We start from the raw sequence: 5,057 nt of genomic DNA, 5'->3' as shown, positions 1-5,057 counted from the left end.
TCAGCAAAACCTCTTGAGTGTACTTCAAAATATACCCAAAGGTAACCCACTTTGTCTGCACACCCCACAAGCCCATCTGTGTGTCTGAGTCCGGCCAAATTCTCGCCATACCTAGGTCCTCTATGTAGGTCATATTGCCAGACCACATTCCCTGTTTCCCTTGCAGTTGGGAGTCACCACATGACTTGGCTCTGCAATATGGAGTAGGGATGATGTGCTCCACTTCCAAGTCCATCTACACCTCCTAGGCTCTTTCCCTTCCACTGGGGCTGTAAGGTGTGGGCAGTAGAGCCACACAAAATTGGTTCCTAGGCCCCTCAGGGTCCACCTGACCATTAGAAACACCCATGGGTAAGAAATCTGTTGTGGGAAGCCACTGAGATTTGTAAGTTCTTCTGTTACAGCACAGAGGTCCTCTCTTACTAGACTCTACAGTGGCCTTCGTTCTGTTCTTCCAATATACTAGGTTTCACCCTGCCTCTAGGCCTTTGCACATGATGCTCTCTCTGATTTTTTTCTGCATAGCTGAATTTTCCTGGTTAAAAAGGATTGACTCAAATGCCAGCACTTCAATATGCACCATAATCATCTGGGCTTCCAGCACCTTTCATCCACCACTTTTGTTTTTTGGCATTTACCACTATCTGAAATGATATTTCTCACTTATTAGAGGTTTACAGTACAGTAGTTAAGAGCATCAACACTTGCCTTGGCCAGGTGGCTCAGTTGGTTGGAGCATCATCTCATACACCAAAAGGTTGCAGGTTCGATTCCTGGTCAGGGCATGTATGGGAGGTAATTGATCAATGTTTCTCTCTCTTTCTCAAATTAATAAAAACATATCTTCAAGTGGGATTAAAAAAAACAACATCAACCCTGAAATCAGATGCCTGGTGTTCAAACCTGGCTCTGTTATTTACTGGCTGTGTAGTTTAGGGTAACTAACTTAGCCTTTCTGTGGCTGTGTTTCACCTGTTTCACCATTTGTAAAATGGGGCAGCAATAGAATCATCACAGTGATTAAATGAGCTGACCCGTGTAATAAAGTGCCTGATACACTGTATGGGCCATGGAAGTGTGAGGTTTGGATATTACTGTGTTTGTTGCATTTCATGGGTGCAGGATATCGGCTGTCTTTGTTGCCACTGGATCCTTAGTGTGCAGCACACAGGGTTAATAAACATTTTTTGAATAAGAATGAAGAAAGAGCTGGAGCCCATTTCCAGACTCACCCGGCCCCTACTGGGGAGAGGGCATCAGAATCAGAGAGCCGGAGAACAAGAGACCAGGGGCTGGAGGGTGTGGAGACAGATCAATCCCCTTGATGTGGTCACAGACACATCTGCTCCATTGACAAGGTGGCTACTGGTTGCCACAACAACACTCCTGGCCCCAGAAGAATGTGCTGGAGACAACGGGAGAGCTCAGCAGCCACCCCCAACTTAGCCCCGGATGGCAAGCTGCCTCTGACCCAAAGAAAGTGTCACACCCTGTGCTCGTGCACGCTCACACACCCACGGTCGCTCATAGACATGGAGTGAGAGATCCAGGGGGACCTGCACACAAGGCCAAGGGGAGGCATCACAAAGGAGGTACAGACACACACAGCTATCATGGCCAGAACTGAGACAGACCTCATAAGAGATATACACAGGCCACTGCAAGGGGTCCAGGGTCACACTAACTCGATGCCACTCACCCAGGGGCTGGCCACTGACTGGGCAACTTGTCTCACCTGGGAAGCCATGGCTTGACCTTCACTATTCACCTGTGGTCCCTGGCACTTGCAGGCCCCCAGTTTGTGTGTGTGTGTGTGTGTGTGTGTGTGTGTGTGTGCGGTGGAAGTCACTGTGTATAGGTTGGAGGAGGACACAGTGCCATCTCCCTCAGGAGGGAGGCCACACCCAGAGTGGAGATAGTTGAGTATGAAGAGAGAAAACCGCTGAGGCCTTACAGCTACAGTCTTGCTCTCTGGCCAAGATTCTGGGTTCCAATCACAGCTCTGCCCTCACACTGTGGAGAGATAGGATAAGCAAGGCCTTCTGCCCTCAGCCCCAGTGTCCTCACACTCACAGCAAGTGCGTGCAAGCGTTTCATGTGGGGCTCCCCAATGCAGTCAGGGCAGACAGCAACTGTGAACCCCACATCCACTAGATAGCACTTGGCACTGCCTCGGAACTGCAAGCCTGGGCTCGGTCCCCACTGTCATCGGGTTTGGGGTAGGTGCCAGGGACTGTGGGAGGCTTTTGCCTACCATAGGCCTCAGACAGGGTTTCTGAAAACACAGTCTCCAGACCCTCTCACGGGGTCAGGAGGTCAGGAGGTCAGGAGGTCAAAGCTATTGTCACACTCCTTCTCCTGAAGGTGCCTGGCAGAGTGCTCAGGCCAAGTGACTAGACGTGACTTCACTGCCAAAGTGACTGAACACAGTGGCTGATGTGAGGCACTAAAGAGATCTGAGAAAATGTAAAACAATGACCCTCTTCTCACTAAGTTTTATTTTATTGGTTTTAAAACAAAAAGCTATTTTTCATTAAAAATGTGTTATTTATGTAAACATAGTGGATTCATTACCATTTTTTAAAATAAACTTTTTATTGTTGATAATATTACAGATATCTCTCCTTTCCCCCCTTTCCCCTCATCCTCCCAGCCCTACCCAATTCCCCCTGTCTTTACTACCCTATTGCCAGTGTCCATGGGCTATGCCTTTAAGTATATAAGTTCTTTGGTTTATTTCTTCTCATCACCCCAACCCCACAATGAGGTACGTCAGTCTGTTCCATGCCTCCATGCTTCGGGTCTTATTTTGTTGGTCATTTTATTCTGCTCATTAGATTCCACAAGTAAGTAAGTTCATGTTATGTTTGTCTTTCTCAAATTGGCTTATTTCACTTAGAATAATATTTTCCAGGTTCATCCATGATGTCCCAAAAGGTAAGAGATCCCCCTTTTTAATAGCTGCATAGTATTCCATAGTGTAAATGTCCCACAGCTTTTTTAAATTTATTTTTTTATTGATTAAGGTATTACATATGTGTTCTTATCTCCCCATTGCCCCCCAACCCCCCACTGATGCCCTCACCCTTCTGGTGTCTGTGTCCATTGGTTAGGCTCATATGCATGCATACAAGTTCTTTGGTTGATCTCTCCCCCTTACTCCCACCCTCCCTACCTTCCCTCTGAGGTTTGACGGTCTGATTGATGCTTCTCTGTTTCTGGATCTGTTTTTGTTCATCAGTTTATGATGTTCATTATTTTCCATAAATGAGTGAGATCATGTGATATTTATCTTTCTCTGACTGGCTTATTTCACTTGCATAATGCTCTCAAATTCCATCCATGCTGTTGCAAATGGTAAGAATTCCTTCTTTTTTACTTCAGCATAGTATTCCATTGTGTAGATGTACTACAGGTTTTTAATCCACTCATCTGCTGATGGGCACGTAGGCAGTTTCCAAATCTTAACTATGGCAAATTGTGCTGCTATGAAAATAGGAGTGCATATATCCTTTCTGATTGGTGTTTCTAGTTTCTTGGGATATATTCCTAGAAGTGGGATCACTGGGTCAAATGGGAGTTCCATTTTTAGTTTTTTGAGGAAACTCCATACTGTTCTCCACAGTGGCTGCACCAGTCTGCATTCCCACCAGCAGTGCACAAGGGTTCCTTTTTCTCCGCATCCTCCCCAGCACTTGTCGTTTGTTGATTTGTTGATGATAGCCATTCTGACAGATGTGAGATAGTACCGCATTGTCGTTTTGATTAGCATCTCTAGGATGATTAGTGACTTTGAGCATGTTTTCATATGTCTCTTGGCCTTCCTTATGTCTTCTTTCAAAAAGTATCTATTTAGGTCAGTTGCCCATTTTTTGATTGGGTTGTTTGTCTTCCTTTTGTTAAGTTGTATGAGTTCCCTGTAAATGTTGGAGATTAAACCCTTAATGGTGATAACATTGGCAAATATGTTCACCCATGCAGTGGGCTTTCTTGTTGTTTTGTTGATGGTTTCTTTTGCTGTGCAGAAGCTTTTAATTTTGATGTAGTCCCATTGTTTATTTTCTCTTTAGTTTCCAATGCCCTAGGAACTGTATCGTTGAAGAAATTGCTTTGGCATATGTCTGATATTTCACTGCCTATGGATTCTTCTAATATTTTTATGGTTTCCTGTCTTACATTTAAGTCCTTTATCCATTTTGAGTTTATTTTTGTGTATGGTGTAAGTTGGTGATCTAGTTTCATTTTTTTTTGCATGTATCTGTCCAATTTTCCAACACCATTTATTGAAGAGACTATCTTGACTCCATTGTATGTTCTTGCCTCCTTTGTCAAATATTCATTGAGCATAATGATTTGGGTCAATTTCTGGGTTCTCTATTCTATTCTGTTCTTCTATATGTCTGTTCTTGTGCCAGTACCAGGCAGTTTTGAGAACAGTGGCTTTGTAATACAGCTTGATATCTGGTATTGAGATCCCACCTACTTTGTTCTTCTTTCTCAGTATTGCTGCAGCTATTTGGGGTCTTTTTCTATTCCAGATGAATTTTTGGAGAGGTCATTCTAGGTCTGTGAAATATGCCCTTGGTATTTTAATGGGGAGTGCATTGAATCTATAGATTGCTTTGGGTAGTATGGACATTTTAATGATGTTGACTCTTCCAATCCATGAACACGGTATGTGCTTTCATCTGTTTATGTCTTCCTCTATCTCTTTTTTCGACGTTCTGTAGGTTTCTGAGTACAGGTCTTTTATTTCCTTAGTTAAGTTTATTCCTAGGTATCTTAATTTTTTTGGTACGATGGTAAATGGGATTTCTTTTTTAGTCTCTCTTTCTGTAAGTTCACTTTTGGTGTATAGAAATGCCATAGATTTCTTGGCATTAATTTTGTATCCTGCTACATTGCCAAATTCATTTATTAAGTCTAATAGTCTTTAGGGTTTTCTATGTACAGTGTCATGTCAACTGCAAATAAGGACAGTTTTACTTCTTCTTTTCCTTTTCCATTTTGGATGCCTTTTATTTCTTCTTCTTGTCTAATCGCAATGGCTAATACTT

The sequence above is a fragment of the Myotis lucifugus genome, unplaced genomic scaffold (assembly GCF_000147115.1).
Source record: "Myotis lucifugus unplaced genomic scaffold, Myoluc2.0 scaffold_21, whole genome shotgun sequence".
Lineage (NCBI taxonomy): Eukaryota > Metazoa > Chordata > Mammalia > Chiroptera > Vespertilionidae > Myotis > Myotis lucifugus.
Note: the sequence above shows the minus strand (reverse complement) of the source record.